Genomic DNA, 19,289 nt, shown 5'->3' on the forward strand with positions numbered 1-19,289 from the left:
TTGTCCAACCTCTCCTTCTAGATCACCCTCTCTAATCCAGGCAGCATCCTGGTGAATCTCCCCTGCACCCTCTCTGATCCAGGCAGCATCCTGGTGAATCTCCCCTGCACCCTCTCTAATCCAGGCAGCATCCTGGTGAATCTCCTCTGCACCCTCTCTAATCCAGGCAGCATCCTGGTGAATCTCCCCTGCACCCTCTCTGATCCAGGCAGCATCCTGGTGAATCTCCCCTGCACCCTCTCTAATCCAGGCAGCATCCTGGTGAATCTCCTCTGCACCCTCTCTGATCCAGGCAGCATCCTGGTGAATCTCCTCTGCAGCCTCTCCACAGGCTCTGCACCATCCTCGCAATGGGGGCGACCAGACCACACACGATATTCCAAGTTTATCCCGGGCAAAGTTTTACACACCAGACCAGCCTCTGCACACGCGCCCGCTGCCCCCCCACCCCACCAATCAGTGAAGGCGAGCATGCCGGATGCCTTCTTTACAGTGCTGTCCACACTTGTTCCCTCTCTGTGATTGGTTAATTATTGTCGCATGCTTCGAGGTACAGTGAAAAGCTTGCCTTAAAGACTGTTCATAATTTGGGAGTTGTGTACTTGGCTTTTCAGAAGGCCTTTGACAAGATGCCAAGTTAAGAACCCATGGTATTACAGGAAAGAGATTAGCACGGATAGAAGATTGGCTGGTTGGCAGGAGGCAAAGACTGGGAATAAAGGGAGCCTTTTCTGGTTGGCTGCTGGTGACTACGAGTGTTCCGCAGGGGTCTGCGTTGGGACTGATTCTTTTTACATTGTATGCCAATGACTTGGATGATGGAATTGATGGCTTTGCGGCCAGATTTGCAGACGATACAGAGTGGTGGAGGGGCAGGTAGTGCTGAGGTAGCAGAGGATCTGCAGAAGGACTTAGACAGTTTAGGAGACTGGGCAATGAAGCAGCAGATGGAATACAGTGTTGGGAAGGGCACTGTCACATACTTTGCCGGAAGGAATAAAAGCAGAGACTATTTTCTAAATGGTGATAAAATTCAAAAATTAGAGGTGCAAAGGGACTTGGGAGTCCTCGTGCACGATTCCTAAAAGGTTAATTTGCAGGCTGAGTCAGTGGTGAGGAGGGGAAATGCAATGATGGCATTCATTTCGAGAGGACTAGAATATAAAAGCAAAGACGTAATGCTGAGTCTTTATAAAACACTGCTGAGGCTTGGAGTATTGGGAGCAGATCTGGGCCTCTTATCTCAGAAAGGGCTGGAGACGGTCCAGAGGAGGTTCATGAGAATGATTCCGGGAACGAAAGGGTTAACATGTGAGGCGTGTTTGACAGTCTGGGTCTGTATTCACTGGAGTTTAGAAGAATGGGGGGGGGGGAATCTCACTGAAACCTATGGAATATTGAAAGATCTCAAAAGGGAGGATGCGGAGAAGATGTTTCCTATAGCAGAACCAGAGGGTGTGACCTCAGAATACAAGGATGAATTTTTTTTTTTAGCCAGAGGGTGGTGAATCTGTGGAATTCATTGCCACAGACGGCTGTGGAGGCCAAGTCACTGGGTGTATTTAAAGCGGAGGTTAAAAGGTTCTTCATTAGTCAGGGTGTCAAGGGTTATGGGGAAAATAGAGTTGAGAGGGAAAATAAATCAGCCATGATGAAACGGCAGTGCAGACTCGATGGGCTGAATGGCCTAATTCTTCTCCTCTGTCTTATGCTCTGATTCATTACACAGTGCACTGAGGTGGAACAATAACAATGCAGAATAAAGTGTCACAGTTACAGAGAAATAATTTGCAAGATCATAACGAGGTAGACTGTGGGGTCAAGAATCCAACTTAACGTACTAGGGAGCTCTTGAAAACTCCTACCACAGCAGAGTAGAATTTTCCTTGGGCCAGGTGGGACGTGCTTTCAAGCTTTTGTATCTTCTGCCCAATGGGAGAGGGGAGAAGAGAGAACGTTTGCGGTGGCTGGGGATCTTCGATCATGCCAGATGCTTTCTGAAGCAGTGAGGAGTACAGACAAGAGTCCGTGGAGGGGAGGATGTTTTCCACGATGTACTGAAGTGTGTCCACAACTCTCTTGTGGTCACGGGCAAAGCAGTTGCCGTACTGAGCCGTTCGTACATCAGACAACCCTCTGTACCTGAGTGCTGGTCAGGGTCCTGCCATTTCCCCCTCACATTGGACCTCGCAAAAGGCAACACCTCACACTTGTGGATAGGGTTGTAAAGAAACCTTTTGGCACGTTGGCCTTCATAAATCAAAGTACTGAGTACAGGAGTCGAAATTCTGTAAGATGTTGGAGAGGTCTAATTTTGAGTACTGTGTGCAGTTTTGGTCACCTACCTACAGGTTGAAATAGCACAGAGAAAATTTACAAGAATGTTGCTGGGACTGGAGGATCTGAGTTATAAGGAAAAAGACTGAATAGGTTAGGATTTCATTCCTTGGAATGTAGAAGATTGAGAGGAGATTTGATAGAGGTATATAAAACTATGAGGGGTAAATGCAAGCAGGCTTTTTCCACCGGCTGGGTGAGAGTACAAGAGGTCATGGATTAAGGGTGAAAGGTGACAAGTTTAAGGGGACAACAAGGGGAAACTTCTTCACTCAGAGGGTGGTGAGAGTGTGGAATGAGCTGTCAGTGCATGTGGTGCGTGCGATCGCAATTTCAACGTTTATGAGAAGTTTGGATCGGTACGTAGATGGGAGGGGTGTGCAGGGCTATGGTCCCGGTGCAGGTCGATGGGAGTAGGCAGAATAAATGGTTTCAGCATGGACTAGATGGGCCAAAGGGCCTCTTTCTGTGCTGTACTTTTCTACGACTTCTCTGGATTAAATTGCATCTGCCACTGCTCTGCCCACATTTCCAATTGGTCTATATCCTGCTGAATCCTTTGACAAACTTCCTCACTATCCAGAACTCTGCTGATTTTTGTGTGGTTCTGCAAAAGTATTAATCAGTTGCCCCCCCACCCCCATTTTCTTCAATGTCGTTTTGATACCCCCTGTACCTAATAAAGTGTACCCCGTGGTCTTCTGCTGCTGTAGCCCATCCACTGCGAGGTTTGACATGTTGTGCATTCAGAGATGCTCCTCAGCACACCACTGTTGTAATGTGGTTATTTGAGCTACTGTCGCCTTCCTGTCAGCTTGAACCAGTCTGACCATTCTCCTCTGACCTCTCTCATTAACAAGAAGTTTTCATCCACAGAATTGCCACTTACTGTTTTTCACACCATTCTCTGTAAACTCTAGAGACTGCTGTGCATGAAAATCCCAGGAGATCAGCAGTTTCTGAGATACTCAGATCACCCTGTCTGGCACCAACAATCATTCCACGGTCAAAGTCACTTAGATCACATTCCCCATTCTGAAGTTTGGTCTGAACAACAACTGAATCTCTTGACCATGTCTGTATTCTTTTACGCATTCAGTTGCTGCCCCATGATTGGATGAGTAGATATTTGCATTAACGAGCAGGTGTACAGGTGTGTTCTCGTCTCTAGTCTGTGTCAGTGAGTGTGTAACTGTGTAGTGAGTGTTACTGGAGTGAGTGTCCATGTATGTTTCTGTTTAGGTCTGAGTGTCATACTACATGTCATACGACTGTGTGTGTGTGTGTGTGTGTGTGTGTGTGTGTGTGACTGAGGCTGCAGGAGTGTCAGGGAGCGTGTAACCAAGTGTGCCTGTAAATGTGTCTGTAAGTATGAGAATGTAATTGTCAGGGAGTATGTGTTTGGTGTCTATCAGTCTAAATGTGAGTGTGTAAGTGTGCGTCGGCGAGTGTGTATTCCTGTGTGTGCGTGTTCCTGTGCATATCAGTATTGTTTGTGTGTGGGTGTGTCTAGGTGAGTGTGTGAGGATATGTGTATGTGAGAGTGTTAGCGAATGTTAAATTCCTCTGTGTGTGAGGTGTATATCTGTATCTTCTGTGTTTGTGAGAGTTTAACTGTGTCAACAAGTGTGTCGGTGACTGAGTGGGTGTCGGTGTAGGTAAGTGAGCGTATAATTGTGCACCATTAAGTGTGACAGTCAGATAGCGTGTTCCGATGCGTGTCGAGCGTGTGTCAGTATTGTGCGTCCTTCTAAGTGTCTCGGCGTGTGTGTGTTCCTGTGTGTCTCGAGTACGAGCCAGTATTGTGTTTCAGAATGTTTTTGTAGGTGTGCGAGAATATGTATGAGGTCTCAGCGAGTGTGTGTGTGTGTGTGTGTGTGTGTGTGTGTGTGTATGTATTTGTGTGTGCAGGTAAGTAATTGTGTCAGGGCGTGTGTGCGCGTGAGGGAGAGAGCGAGAAACTGTGTGAAAACCAGTGATTACAAATTTACAAATTTGTAATTACAAATTTGTACGTGTGTCAGCGAGTGTATGTTCCTGTGAGTGTGTGTCTGTCTGTGTTATCTACCCCGACAGACAGAATTCCCCCCAAAACTCTGCAACGCTACAGTCTCGTCCGCCAGAGGGCGGGACGCCCCGAATTCCCGGACGGAATCGCTCCAGATCTTAATCAACCAGTTCCCATATTTGGGAAACTGCATCCGCATTACCGAATTGGGATCTTCGTGAAAAAAAAATGAGCGTGGATTTTAATTAAACAAACACACGCAGAGTTGGAAGAACTGCTCCCCACCCCGGTACCGCAGCTCCCAGAGACGCGCCAATCTCTGCAACCCCTTCTTTTCCCGGGCATTTCACCGCAACGTTTGCGAACATTAACTGGAACACTCCCCAGGGGAGTGACGGAGTGGGGGGGGGTGCGTCTTGTTGTTCTATCTGATGTTAAAGGACTCACGATTGTGAAATTACAACAAGAGCGGAGGGGAGCGCATCGTAAAAAAAAATCAGCCGCGAAAAAAAAGAAACGATAAAGGTTTTAAAGTTTGTTCAACACTTTTTGAAAAGTCTGTTTGGATTTCTCTGAAAAAAAGGGGATGGGGGCAATTTTCACTCTCTAGCTCTGTTTTTTTTATATTTCGCTCTCCCCCCCCGCCCCCGTATGTCTCTCTGTCTCCTCACTCTGTGTGTTAATCTGCCCGTCTCTACTTATCTTTCTCTGACTCTACGCGTGTGTCCATCTCTCTATTTCTCTCTCTGTCTCATTCGCTCTCTCCCTCTCACTGTGTCTGCCTGTCTCCCTCTTTCTCACATACATCACCCCCCACACACACACACACCGCAAGTTGTGCTCGCTTTCTTACCGACTGCGCGGGGGTACCGGTCTCTGGGGCGTCCCGCCACGGGAACTTCTCTCGGAGCGACCCTTCCGCTGAAGTGAGCGCCTGGTATGCGCCCGGGGATCGCAATAACACAACTCTCTCTCCCAATCTCCCCTTATTGTAAAAATCCTTAATTGGTAAAGTATCGTTGAACGGGCTTTTACAATGACGTTCGCGAACACGCCTATCCCTGCATTTAAGTTACGTCAACCCTCAAGACCTTAGAGACAGAGACCCCCACGAAAGAATTCAGATGGGAGGGGTGGTTGGGGGAATGGGTTCCGCGCAGATGAAGGGGAAGGGGGTCACGTCGGTAAAATTGCAACCCATAATGGGGGGGGGGGGGAAGTCCGAGGAACGTTCAAGGCTGCGGACCAACACCGGGGAGAAGACGGGAGGGAAGGGAGCCCGGGGGTCGGAGGACAGCCCCGCTCCGGGATCAAACGCCACTCCAGAGGCTGCGGCGCTCGGGGAATCCGCAGCCCAGTGTCACACAGAGAGAGCGAAAGGGGAATCAGCGGACAGGGAAGGGATGCGTCGCCAAGGGAAAATCATGTTCGCAATCGGACGTGTAATGAGAGCGCAGACGGAGAGATAGTGGAAGTCAATTGGCAGGAAACACCCGCCGATGTTATCAGCAAAGCATTAGGAGCGAGTCGGTGTGAAAGTGAGGGGGGGTCTCAGTGTGTCAGAGTGAGGGGGGTGTCACTGCCAGAGTGAGGGGTCTGCCTGAGTCCGAGTCAGGTGTGTGGGGTGTGTCGGTGCTACAGTGAGGGGTGTGGGGTGTGTCAGTGATACAGTGAGGGGTGTGGGGTGTGTTGTTACAGTGAGAGGTGTGTCAGTGTCACAGTGAGGGGTGTGGGGTGTGTCAGTGTCACAGTGAGGGGTGTGGGGTGTGTCGGTGTCACAGTAACAGTGAGGGCTGTGGGGAGTTTCAGTGATACAGTGAGGGGTGTGGGGTGTGTCAGTGTCACAGTGAGGGGTGTGGGGTGTGTCAGTGATACAGTGAGGGGTGTGGGGTGTGTCGGTGTCACAGTAACAGTGAGGGCTGTGGGGAGTTTCAGTGATACAGTGAGGGGTGTGTGGTGTGTCAGTGTCACAGTGTGGGTGTGTGGTGTGTCGGTGTTACAGTGAGGGGTGTGGGGTGTGTCAGTGTCACAGTGAGGGGTGTGTCAGTGTCACAGTGTGGGGTCTGTCGGTGTTAAAGTGAGGGGTGAGGGGTGTGTCAGTGTCACAGTGAGGGGTGAGGGGTGTGTCAGTGTCACAGTGTGGGGTGAGGGGTGTGTGGTGTGTCGCTGTCACGGTGAGGGGTGTGGGGTGTTCTGTTGTTACAGTCCGGGTGTGTGTCAGTGTCACAGTAAGGGGTGTGGGGTGTGTCAGTATCACAGTGAGGGGAGTGGGGTGTGTCAGTGTTACAGTGAGGGGTGTGGGGTGTGTCATTGTCACAGTGAGGGGTGTGGGGTGTGTTGGTGTCACAGTGAGGGGTGAGGGGTGTGTTGTTACAGTGAGAGGTGTGTCAGTGTCACAGTGAAGGGTGTGGGGTGTGTTAGTGTCACAGTGAGGGGTGTGGGGTGTCAGTGTCACAGTGAGGGTGTGGGGTGTGTCGGTGTCAGAGTGAGGGGTGTGGGGTGTCAGTGTTATGATGAGGGGTGTGGGGTGTGTCAGTGTCACAGTGAGGGGTATGGGGTGAGTCGGTGTCACAGTGAGGGGTGTGGGGTGTGTCGGTGTCACAGTGAGGGGTGAGGGGTTGTGTTCTTACAGTGAGAGGTGTGTCAGTGTCACAGTGAGGGGTGTGGGGTTGTGTTGTTACAGTGAGAGGTGTGTCAGTGTCACAGTCAGGGGTGTGGGGTGCGTCAGTGTCACAGAGAGGGGTGAGGGGTGTGGGGTGTGTCAGTGTTACAGTGAGGGGTGTGGTGTGTGTGTCGGTGTAACAGTGAGGTATGGGGGTGTGGAGTGTTTCAGTGTCACAGTGAGCTGTGAAGGGTGTGGGGTGTTTCAGTGTCACAGTGAGGGGTGTGGGGTGTGTCAGTGTCACAGTGAGGGGTGAGGGGTTGTGTCGGTGTCACAAAGAGGGGTGTGGGGTGTGTCAGTGTTACAGTGAGGGTGTGGGGTGTGTCAGTGTCACAGTGAGGGGAGTGGGGTGTGTCGGTGTCACAGTGAGGGTGTGGGGTGTGTCAGTGTCACAGTGAGTGGTGAGGGGTGTGTCGGTGTCAGAGTGAGGGGTGTGGGGTGTGTCAGTGTTACAGTGAGGGGTGTGGGGTGTGTCGGTGTCAGAGTGAGGGGTGTGGGGTGTGTCAGTGTTACAGTGAGGGGTGTGGGGTGTGTCGGTGTCAGAGTGAGGGGTGTGGGGTGCGTCAGTGTTACAGTGAGGGGTGAGGGGTGTGTCAGTGTTACAGTGAGGGGTGTGTCGGTGTCACAGTGAGGGGTGTGGGGTGTGTCAGTGTTACAGTGAGGGGTGTGGGGTGTGTTGGTGTCAGAGTGAGGGGTGTGGGGTGTCAGTGTCACAGTGAGGGGTGTGGGGTGTGTCAGTGTCACAGTGTGGGGTGTGGGGTGTGTCAGTGTCACAGTGAGGGGTGTTGGGTGTGTTGGCGTCACAGTGAGGGGTGAGGGGATGTGTTGTTACAGTGAGAGGTGTGTCAGTGTCAAAGTGAGGGGTGTGGGGTGTGTCAGTGTCACAGTGAGGGGTGTGGGGTGTGACGGTGTCACAGTGAGGGGTGTGGGTTGTGTTGTTACAGTGAGAGGTGTGTCAGTGTCACAGTGAGGGGTGTGGGTTGTGTTGTCACAGTGAGGGGTGAGGGGTGTGTCAGTGATACAGTGAGGGGTGTGGGCTGTGTCGGTGTCACAGTAACAGTGAGGGGTGTGGGGTGTGTCAGTGTCAGAGTGAGGGGTGTGGGGAGTTTCAGTGATACAGTGAGGGGTGTGGGGGTGTGTCAGTGTCACAGTGTGGGGTGTGGGGTGTGTCAGTGTCACAGTGTGGGTGTGTGGTGTGTCGGTGTTACAGTGAGGGGTGTGGGGCGTGTCAGTGTCACAGTGAGGGGTTTGGGGTGTGTCGGTGTCACAGTGAGTGGTGAGGGGTGTGTCAGTGTCACAGTGAGGGGTGTGGGGTGTGTCAGTGTCACAGTGAGGGGTGTGTGGTGTGTCGCTGTCACGGTGAGGGGTGTGGGGTGTTCTGTTGTTACAGTCCGGGTGTGTGTCAGTGTCACAGTGAGGAGTGAGGGGTGTGTCAGTATCACAGTGATGGGAGTGGGGTGTGTCAGTGTTACAGTGAGGGGTGTGGGGTGTGTCATTGTCACAGTGAGGGGTGTGGGGTGTGTTGTTACAGTGAGGGGTCTATCAGTGTCACAGTGAGGGGTGTGGGGTGTGTTAGTGTCACAGTGAGGGGTGTGGGGTGTGTCAGTGTCACAGTGAGGGGTGTGGGGTGTCAGTGTCACAGTGAGGGTGTGGGGTGTGTCGGTGTCAGAGTGATGGGAGTGGGGTGTGTCAGTGTTACAGTGAGGGGTGTGGGGTGTGTGATTGTCACAGTGAGGGGTGTGGGGTGTGTTGTTACAGTGAGGGGTCTATCAGTGTTACAGTGAGGGGTATGGGTTGTGTTGTTACAGTAAGGGGTGTGTCAGTGTCACAGTGAGGGGTGTGGGGTGTGTTAGTGTCACAGTGAGGGGTGTGGGGTGTGTCAGTGTCACAGTGAGGGGTGTGGGGTGTCAGTGTCACAGTGAGGGTGTGGGGTGTGTCGGTGTCAGAGTGAGGGGTGTGGGGTGTCAGTGTTATGATGAGGGGTGTGGGGTCTGTCAGTGTCACAGTGAGGGATTTGGGGTGTGTCGGTGTCACAGTGAGGGGTGAGGGGTGTGTCAGTGTCACAGTGTCGGGTGTGGGGTGTGTGGTGTGTCGCTGTCACGGTGAGGGGTGTGGGGTGTTCTCTTGTTACAGTCCGGGTGTGTGTCAGTGTCACAGTAAGGGGTGTGGGGTGTGTCAGTATCACAGTGATGGGAGTGGGGTGTGTCAGTGTTACAGTGAGGGGTGTGGGGTGTGTCATTGTCACAGTGAGGGGTGTGGGGTGTGTTGATTTCACAGTGAGGGGTGAGGGGTCTATCAGGGTTACACTGAGGGGTGTGGGTTGTGTTGTTACAGTGAGGGGTGTGTCAGTGTCACAGTGAGGGGTGTGGGGTGTGTTAGTGTCACAGTGAGGGGAGTGGGGTGTGTCAGTGTCACAGAGAGGGGTGTGGGGTGTCAGTGTCACAGTGAGGGTGTGGGGTGTGTCGGTGTCAGTGTGAGGGGTGTGGGGTGTCAGTGTTATGATGAGGGGTGTGGGGTGTGTCAGTGTCACAGTGAGGGGTATGGGGAGAGTCGGTGTCACAGTGAGGGGTGAGGGGTTGTGTTCTTACAGTGAGAGGTGTGTCAGTGTCACAGTGAGGGGTGAGGGGTGTGGGGTGTGTCAGTGTTACAGTGAGGGGTGTGGTGTGTGTGTCGGTGTCACAGTGAGGTGTGAGGGGTGTGGGGTGTTTCAGTGTCACAGTGAGGGGTGTGGGGTGTGTCAGTGTCACAGTGAGGGGTGATGGGTGTGTTGGTGTCACAGTGAGGGGTGAGGGGTTGTGTTGTTACAGTGAGAGGTGTGTCAGTGTTACAGTGAGGGTGTGGGGTGTGTCAGTGTCACAGTGAGGGGTGTGGGGTGTGTCAGTGTTACAGTGGGGTGTGGGGTGTGTCAGTGTCACAGTGTGGTGTGTGTCAGTGTACAGTGAGGGGTCTTGGGTGTGTTGGCGTCACAGTGAGGGGTGAGGGGTTGTGTTGTTACAGTGAGAGGTGTGTCAGTGTCAAAGTGAGGGGTGTGGGGTGTGTCAGTGTCACAGTGAGGGGTGTGGGGTGTGTCATTGTCACAGTGAGTGGTGAGGGGTGTGTCAGTGTCAGAGTGAGGGTATGGGGTGTGTCAGTGTTACAGTGAGGGGTGTGGGGTGTGTCGGTGTCAGAGTGAGGGGTGTGGGGTGCGTCAGTGTTACAGTGAGGGGTGAGGGGTGTGTCGATGTCACAGTGAGGGGTGTGGGGTGTGTCAGTGTCACAGTGAGGGGTGAGGGGTGTGTTGGTGTCACAGTGAGGGGTGTGGGGTGTGTCAGTGTCACAGTGAGGGGTGTGGGGTGAGTCGGTGTCACAGTGAGGGGTGTGGGGAGTGTCAGTGTCACAGTGAGGGGTGAGGGGTGTGTCGGTGTCACAGTGAGGGGTGTGGGGTGAGTCGGTGTCACAGTGAGGGGTGAGGGGTGTGTCAGTGTCACAGTGAGGGATGTGGGTTGTGTTGTTACAGTGACAGGTGTGTCAGTGTCACAGTGAGGGGTGGGGGTGTGGGGTGTGTCAGTGCTAAAGTGAGGGGTGAGAGGTGTGGGGTGTGTCAGTGTTACAGTGAGAGTGTGGGTTGTGTTGTCACAGTGAGGGGTGTGGGGTGTGTCAGTGTTAAAGTGAGGGGTGAGGGGTGTGGGGTGTGTCAGTGTCACAGTGAGGGGTGTGGGGTGTGTCAGTGATAGAGTGAGGGGTGTGGGGTGTGTCAGTGATACAGTGAGGGGTGTGGGGTGTGTCGGTGTCACAGTAACAGTGAGGGGTGTGGGGAGTTTCAGTGATACAGTGAGGGGTGTGGGGTGTGTCAGTGTTACAGTGAGGGGTGTGGGGTGTGTCAGTGTCACAGTGAGGGGTGTGGGGTGTGTCAGTGTTACAGTGAGGGGTGTGGTGTGTGTCAGTGTCACAGTGAGGGGTGTGGGGTATGTCGGTGTCACAGTGAGGGGTGTGGGGTGTGTCGGTGTCACAGTGAGGGGTGTGGGGTGTGTCAGTGTTACAGTGAGGGGTGTGGTGTGTGTCAGTGTCACAGTGAGGGGTGTGGGGTATGTCGGTGTCACAGTGAGGGGTGTGGGATGTGTCAGTGTCACAGTGAGGGGTGTGGGGTGTGTCGGTGTCACAGTCAGGGGTGTGGGGTGTGTCAGTGTCAAAGTGAGGGGTGTGGGGTGTGTCAGTGTCACAGTGAGGGTGTGGGGTGTGTCAGTGTTACAGTGAGGGGTGTGTCAGTGTCACAGTGAGGGGTGTGGGGTTGTGTTGTTACAGTGAGAGGTGTGTCAGTGTCACAGTCAGGGGTGTGGGGTGTGTCAGTGTCACAGTGAGGGGTGAGGGGTGTGGGGTGTGTCAGTGTTACAGTGAGGGGTGTGGTGTGTGTGTCGGTGTCACAGTGAGGTGTGAGGGGTGTGGGGTGTTTCAGTGTCACAGTGAGGGGTGTGGGGTGTGTCAGTGTCACAGTGAGGGGTGATGGGTGTATTGGTGTCACAGTGAGGGGTGAGGGGTTGTGTTGTTACAGTGAGAGGTGTGTCAGTGTTACAGTGAGGGTGTGGGGTGTGTCAGTGTCACAGTGAGGGGACTGGGGTGTGTCAGTGTTACAGTGAGGGTGTGGGGTGTGTCAGTGTCACAGTGAGGGGTGTGGGGTGTGTCAGTGTCACAGTGTGGGGTGTGTCAGTGTACAGTGAGGGGTGTTGGGTGTGTTGGCGTCACAGTGAGGGGTGAGGGGTGTGTCAGTGTCAAAGTGAGGGGTGTGGGGTGTGTCAGTGTCACAGTGAGTGGTGAGGGGTGTGTCAGTGTCAGAGTGAGGGTATGGGGTGTGTCAGTGTTACAGTGAGGGGTGTGGGGTGTGTCAGTGTCAGAGTGGGGGTATGGGGTGTGTCAGTGTTACAGTGAGGGGTGTGGGGTGTGTCAGTGTCACAGTGAGGGGTGTGGGGTGAGTCGGTGTCACAGTGAGGGGTGTGGGGTGTGTCTGTGTCACAGTGAGGGGTGAGGGGTGTGTCGGTGTCACAGTGAGGGGTGTGTCAGTGTCACAGTGAGGGGTGTGGGTTGTGTTGTTACAGCGACAGGTGTGTCAGTGTCACAGTGAGGGGTGGGGGTGTGGGGTGTGTCAGTGCTAAAGTGAGGGGTGAGGGGTGTGGGGTGTGTCAGTGTTACAGTGAGAGTGTGGGTTGTGTTGTCACAGTGAGGGGTGTGGGGTGTGTCAGTGTCACAGTAAGGGGTGTGGGGTGTGTCAGTGATAGAGTGAGGGGTGTGGGGTGTGTCAGTGATACAGTGAGGGGTGTGGGCTGTGTCGGTGTCACAGTGAGGGTGTGGGGAGTTTCAGTGATACAGTGAGGGGTGTGGGGTGTGTCAGTGTCACAGTGAGGGGTGTGGGGTGTGTCAGTGTTACAGTGAGGGGTGTGGGGTGTGTTGGTGTCACAGTGAGGGGTGAGGGGTGTGTTGTTACAGTGAGAGGTGTGTCAGTGTCACAGTGAAGGGTGTGGGGTGTGTTAGTGTCACAGTGAGGGGTGTGGGGTGTCAGTGTCACAGTGAGGGTGTGGGGTGTGTCGGTGTCAGAGTGAGGGGTATGGGGTGAGTCGGTGTCACAGTGAGGGGTGTGGGGTGTGTCGGTGTCACAGTGAGGGGTGAGGGGTTGTGTTCTTACAGTGAGAGGTGTGTCAGTGTCACAGTGAGGGGTGTGGGGTTGTGTTGTTACAGTGAGAGGTGTGTCAGTGTCACAGTCAGGGGTGTGGGGTGTGTCAGTGTTACAGTGAGGGGTGTGGTGTGTGTGTCGGTGTAACAGTGAGGTATGGGGGTGTGGAGTGTTTCAGTGTCACAGTGAGCTGTGAAGGGTGTGGGGTGTTTCAGTGTCACAGTGAGGGGTGTGGGCTGTGTCAGTGTCACAGTGAGGGGTGTGGGGTGTGTCAGTGTTACAGTGAGGGTGTGGGGTGTGTCAGTGTCACAGTGAGGGGAGTGGGGTGTGTCGGTGTCACACTGAGTGGTGTGGGGTATGTCAGTGTCACAGTGAGTGGTGAGGGGTGTGTCGGTGTCAGAGTGAGGGGTGTGGGGTGTGTCAGTGTTACAGTGAGGGGTGTGGGGTGTGTCGGTGTCAGAGTGAGGGGTGTGGGGTGCGTCAGTGTTACAGTGAGGGGTGAGGGGTGTGTCAGTGTTACAGTGAGGGGTGTGTCGGTGTCACAGTGAGGGGTGTGGGGTGTGTCAGTGTCACAGTGAGGGGTGTGGGGTGTGTCAGTGTCACAGTGTGGGGTGTGGGGTGTGTCAGTGTCACAGTGAGGGGTGTTGGGTGTGTTGGCGTCACAGTGAGGGGTGAGGGGATGTGTTGTTACAGTGAGAGGTGTGTCAGTGTCAAAGTGAGGGGTGTGGGGTGTGTCAGTGTCACAGTGAGGGGTGTGGGGTGTGACGGTGTCACAGTGAGGGGTGTGGGTTGTGTTGTTACAGTGAGAGGTGTGTCAGTGTCACAGTGAGGGGTGTGGGTTGTGTTGTCACAGTGAGGGGTGTGGGGTGTGTCAGTGTCACAGTGAGGGTTGTGGGGTGTGTCAGTGATACAGTGAGTGGTGTGGGGTGTGTCGGTGTCACAGTAACAGTGAGGGGTGTGGGGTGTGTCAGTGTCAGAGTGAGGGGTGTGGGGAGTTTCAGTGATACAGTGAGGGGTGTGGGGTGTGTCAGTGTCACAGTGAGGGGTGTGGGGTGTGTCAGTGTCACAGTGAGAGGTGTTGGGTGTGTTGGCGTCACAGTGAGGGGTGAGGGGATGTGTTGTTACAGTGAGAGGTGTGTCAGTGTCAAAGTGAGGGGTGTGGGGTGTGTCAGTGTCACAGTGAGGGGTGTGGGGTGTGACGGTGTCACAGTGAGGGGTGTGGGTTGTGTTGTTACAGTGAGAGGTGTGTCAGTGTCACAGTGAGGGGTGTGGGTTGTGTTGTCACAGTGAGGGGTGTGGGGTGTGTCAGTGTCACAGTGAGGGTTGTGGGGTGTGTCAGTGATACAGTGAGTGGTGTGGGGTGTGTCGGTGTCACAGTAACAGTGAGGGGTGTGGGGTGTGTCAGTGTCAGAGTGAGGGGTGTGGGGAGTTTCAGTGATACAGTGAGGGGTGTGGGGGTGTGTCAGTGTCACAGTGTGGGGTGTGGGGTGTGTCAGTGTCACAGTGTGGGTGTGTGGTGTGTCAGTGTCACAGTGAGGGGTTTGGGGTGTGTCGGTGTCACAGTGAGGGGTGAGGGGTGTGTCAGTGTCACAGTGAGGGGTGTGTGGTGTGTCGCTGTCACGGTGAGGGGTGTGGGGTGTGTCAGTATCACAGTGATGGGAGTGTGGTGTGTCAGTGTCACAGTGAGGGGTTTGGGGTGTGTCGGTGTCACAGTGAGGGGTGAGGGGTGTGTCAGTGTCACAGTGAGGGGTGTGTGGTGTGTCGCTGTCACGGTGAGGGGTGTGGGGTGTGTCAGTATCACAGTGATGGGAGTGGGGTGTGTCGGTGTCACAGTGAGGGGTGAGGGGTGTGTCAGTGTCACAGTGAGGGGTGTGTGGTGTGTCGCTGTCACGGTGAGGGGTGTGGGGTGTTCTGTTGTTACAGTCCGGGTGTGTGTCAGTGTCACAGTAAGGGGTGTGGGGTGTGTCAGTATCACAGTGATGGGAGTGGGGTGTGTCAGTGTTACAGTGAGGGGTGTGGGGTGTGTCATTGTCACAGTGAGGGGTGTGGGGTGTGTTGTTACAGTGAGGGGTCTATCAGTGTTACAGTGAGGGGTGTGGGTTGTGTTGTTACAGTAAGGGGTGTGTCAGTGTCACAGTGAGGGGTGTGGGGTGTGTTAGTGTCACAGTGAGGGGTGTGGGGTGTCAGTGTCACAGTGAGGGTGTGGGGTGTGTCGGTGTCAGAGTGAGGGGTGTGGGGTGTCAGTGTTATGATGAGGGGTGTGGGGTCTGTCAGTGTCACAGTGAGGGATTTGGGGTGTGTCGGTGTCACAGTGAGGGGTGAGGGGTGTGTCAGTGTCACAGTGAGTGGTGTGGGGTGTGTTAGTGTCACAGTGAGGGGTGTGGGGTGTGTCAGTGTCACAGTGAGGGGTGTGGGGTGTCAGTGTCACAGTGAGGGTGTGGGGTGTGTCGGTGTCAGAGTGAGGGGTGTGGGGTGTCAGTGTTATGATGAGGGGTGTGGGGTCTGTCAGTGTCACAGTGAGGGATTTGGGGTGTGTCGGTGTCACAGTGAGGGGTGAGGGGTGTGTCAGTGTCACAGTGTCGGGTGTGGGGTGTGTGGTGTGTCGCTGTCACGGTGAGGGGTGTGGGGTGTTCTCTTGTTACAGTCCGGGTGTGTGTCAGTGTCACAGTAAGGGGTGTGGGGTGTGTCAGTATCACAGTGATGGGAGTGGGGTGTGTCAGTGTTACAGTGAGGGGTGTGGGGTGTGTCATTGTCACAGTGAGGGGTGTGGGGTGTGTTGATGTCACAGTGAGGGGTGAGGGGTCTATCAGGGTTACACTGAGGGGTGTGGGTTGTGTTGTTACAGTGAGGGGTGTGTCAGTGTCACAGTGAGGGGTGTGGGGTGTGTCAGTGTCACAGTGAGGGGTGTGGGGTGTCAGTGTCACAGTGAGGGTGTGGGGTGTGTCGGTGTCAGAGTGAGGGGTGTGGGGTGTCAGTGTTATGATGAGGGGTGTGGGGTGTGTCAGTGTCACAGTGAGGGGTATGGGGTGAGTCGGTGTCACAGTGAGGGGTGTGGGGTGTGTTGGTGTCACAGTGAGGGGTGAGGGGTTGTGTTCTTACAGTGAGAGGTGTGTCAGTGTCACAGTGAGGGGTGAGGGGTGTGGGGTGTGTCAGTGTTACAGTGAGGGGTGTGGTGTGTGTGTCGGTGTCACAGTGAGGTGTGAGGGGTGTGGGGTGTTTCAGTGTCACAGTGAGGGGTGTGGGGTGTGTCAGTGTCACAGTGAGGGGTGATGGGTGTGTTGGTGTCACAGTGAGGGGTGAGGGGTTGTGTTGTTACAGTGAGAGGTGTGTCAGTGTTACAGTGAGGGTGTGGGGTGTGTCAGTGTCACAGTGAGGGGACTGGGGTGTGTCAGTGTTACAGTGAGGGTGTGGGGTGTGTCAGTGTCACAGTGAGGGGTGTGGGGTGTGTCAGTGTTACAGTGGGGTGTGGGGTGTGTCAGTGTCACAGTGTGGGGTGTGTCAGTGTACAGTGAGGGGTGTTGGGTGTGTTGGCGTCACAGTGAGAAGTGAGGGGTGTGTCATTGTCACAGTGAGTGGTGAGGGGTGTGTCAGTGTCAGAGTGAGGGTATGGGGTGTGTCAGTGTTACAGTGAGGGGTGTGGGGTGTGTCGGTGTCAGAGTGAGGGGTGTGGGGTGCGTCAGTGTTACAGTGAGGGGTGAGGGGTGTGTCGATGTCACAGTGAGGGGTGTGGGGTGTGTCAGTGTCACAGTGAGGGGTGAGGGGTGTGTTGGTGTCACAGTGAGGGGTGTGGGGTGTGTCAGTGTCACAGTGAGGGGTGTGGGGTGAGTCGGTGTCACAGTGAGGGGTGTGGGGTGTGTCAGTGTCACAGTGAGGGGTGAGGGGTGTGTCGGTGTCACAGTGAGGGGTGTGGGGTGTGTCAGTGTCACAGTGAGGGGTGAGGGGTGTGTCGGTGTCACAGTGAGGGGTGTGTCAGTGTCACAGTGAGGGGTGTGGGTTGTGTTGTTACAGTGACAGGTGTGTCAGTGTCACAGTGAGGGGTGAGGGGTGTGGGGTGTGTCAGTGTTACAGTGAGAGTGTGGGTTGTGTTGTCACAGTGAGGGGTGTGGGGTGTGTCAGTGTTAAAGTGAGGGGTGAGGGGTGTGGGGTGTGTCAGTGATAGAGTGAGGGGTGAGGGGTGTGGGGTGTGTCAGTGATAGAGTGAGGGGTGTGGGGTGTGTCAGTGATACAGTGAGGGGTGTGGGGTGTGTCGGTGTCACAGTAACAGTGAGGGGTGTGGGGAGTTTCAGTGATACAGTGAGGGGTGTGGGGTGTGTCAGTGTCACAGTGAGGGGTGTGGGGTGTGTCAGTGTTACAGTGAGGGGTGTGGTGTGTGTCAGTGTCACAGTGAGGGGTGTGGGGTATGTCGGTGTCACAGTGAGGGGTGTGGGATGTGTCAGTGTCACAGTGAGGGGTGTGGGATGTGTCAGTGTCACAGTGAGGGGTGTGGGGTGTGTCAGTGTCAAAGTGAGGGGTGTGGGGTGTGTCAGTGTCACAGTGAGGGTGTGGGGTGTGTCAGTGTTACAGTGAGGGGTGTGTCAGTGTCACAGTGAGGGGTGTGGGGTTGTGTTGTTACAGTGAGGGGTGAGGGGTGTGTCGGTGTCACGGTGAGGGGTGTGGGGTGTGTCGGTGTCACAGTGAGGGAGGTGGGGTGTGTCAGTGTCACAGTCAGGGGTGAGGGGTGTGTCAGTGTCACAGTGAGGGGTGAGGGGTGTGGTGTGTGTGTCGGTGTCACAGTGAGGTGTGAGGGGTGTGGGGTGTTTCAGTGTCACAGTGAGGGGTGTGGGGTGTGTCAGTGTCACAGTGAGGGGTGATGGGTGTATTGGTGTCACAGTGAGGGGTGAGGGGTTGTGTTGTTACAGTGAGAGGTGTGTCAGTGTTACAGTGAGGGTGTGGGGTGTGTCAGTGTCACAGTGAGGGGACTGGGGTGTGTCAGTGTTACAGTGAGGGTGTGGGGTGTGTCAGTGTCACAGTGAGGGGTGTGGGGTGTGTCAGTGTTACAGTGGGGTGTGGGGTGTGTCAGTGTCACAGTGTGGGGTGTGTCAGTGTACAGTGAGGGGTGTTGGGTGTGTTGGCGTCACAGTGAGGGGTGAGGGGTGTGTCAGTGTCAAAGTGAGGGGTGTGGGGTGTGTCAGTGTCACAGTGAGTGGTGAGGGGTGTGTCAGTGTCAGAGTGAGGGTATGGGGTGTGTCAGTGTTACAGTGAGGGGTGTGGGGTGTGTCAGTGTCAGAGTGGGGGTATGGGGTGTGTCAGTGTTACAGTGAGGGGTGTGGGGTGTGTCAGTGTCACAGTGAGGGGTGTGGGGTGAGTCGGTGTCACAGTGAGGGGTGTGGGGTGTGTCAGTGTCACAGTGAGGGGTGAGGGGTGTGTCGGTGTCACAGTGAGGGGTGTGTCAGTGTCACAGTGAGGGGTGTGGGTTGTGTTGTTACAGCGACAGGTGTGTCAGTGTCACAGTGAGGGGTGGGGGTGTGGGGTGTGTCAGTGCTAAAGTGAGGGGTGAGGGGTGTGGGGTGTGTCAGTGTTACAGTGAGAGTGTGGGTTGTGTTGTCACAGTGAGGGGTGTGGGGTGTGTCAGTGTCACAGTAAGGGGTGTGGGGTGTGTCAGTGATAGAGTGAGGGGTGTGGGGTGTGTCAGTGATACAGTGAGGGGTGTGGGCTGTGTCGGTGTCACAGTGAGGGTGTGGGGAGTTTCAGTGATACAGTGAGGGGTGTGGGGTGTGTCAGTGTCACAGTGAGGGGTGTGGGGTGTGTTGGTGTCACAGTGAGGGGTGAGGGGTGTGTTGTTACAGTGAGAGGTGTGTCAGTGTCATAGTGAAGGGTGTGGGGTGTGTTAGTGTCACAGTGAGGGGTGTGGGGTGTCAGTGTCACAGTGAGGGTGTGGGGTGTGTCGGTGTCAGAGTGAGGGGTATGGGGTGAGTCGGTGTCACAGTGAGGGGTGTGGGGTGTGTCGGTGTCACAGTGAGGGGTGAGGGGTTGTGTTCTTACAGTGAGAGGTGTGTCAGTGTCACAGTGAGGGGTGTGGGGTTGTGTTGTTACAGTGAGAGGTGTGTCAGTGTCACAGTCAGGGGTGTGGGGTGTGTCAGTGTTACAGTGAGGGGTGTGGTGTGTGTGTCGGTGTAACAGTGAGGTATGGGGGTGTGGAGTGTTTCAGTGTCACAGTGAGCTGTGAAGGGTGTGGGGTGTTTCAGTGTCACAGTGAGGGGTGTGGGCTGTGTCAGTGTCACAGTGAGGGGTGTGGGGTGTGTCAGTGTTACAGTGAGGGTGTGGGGTGTGTCAGTGTCACAGTGAGGGGAGTGGGGTGTGTCGGTGTCACACTGAGTGGTGTGGTGTATGTCAGTGTCACAGTGAGTGGTGAGGGGTGTGTCGGTGTCAGAGTGAGGGGTGTGGGGTGTGTCAGTGTTACAGTGAGGGGTGTGGGGTGTGTCGGTGTCAGAGTGAGGGGTGTGGGGTGCGTCAGTGTTACAGTGAGGGGTGAGGGGTGTGTCAGTGTTACAGTGAGGGGTGTGTCGGTGTCACAGTGAGGGGTGTGGGGTGTGTCAGTGTCACAGTGAGGGGTGTGGGGTGTGTCAGTGTCACAGTGTGGGGTGTGGGGTGTGTCAGTGTCA

The 19,289-nt window shown here is 54.8% G+C and overlaps 1 protein-coding gene across 2 annotated transcripts in view; it reads right to left on the reverse strand.

Annotated features, from left to right (window-relative positions):
* LOC134338941 (filamin-A-like) overlaps positions 1-5,337 on the reverse strand; it is a 107,226-nt gene extending 101,889 nt beyond the window's left edge. For both annotated transcript variants that reach the window (XM_063035153.1, XM_063035151.1), the window contains exon 1: positions 5,199-5,337. The gene's annotated coding sequence lies outside the window, so the exon portion shown is untranslated. The remainder of the gene's footprint in view (positions 1-5,198) is intronic.
* Positions 5,338-19,289: the final 13,952 nt, after the last annotated feature.

Source organism: Mobula hypostoma, chromosome 28 (assembly GCF_963921235.1).
Source record: "Mobula hypostoma chromosome 28, sMobHyp1.1, whole genome shotgun sequence".
NCBI classification, from domain to species: domain Eukaryota; kingdom Metazoa; phylum Chordata; class Chondrichthyes; order Myliobatiformes; family Myliobatidae; genus Mobula; species Mobula hypostoma.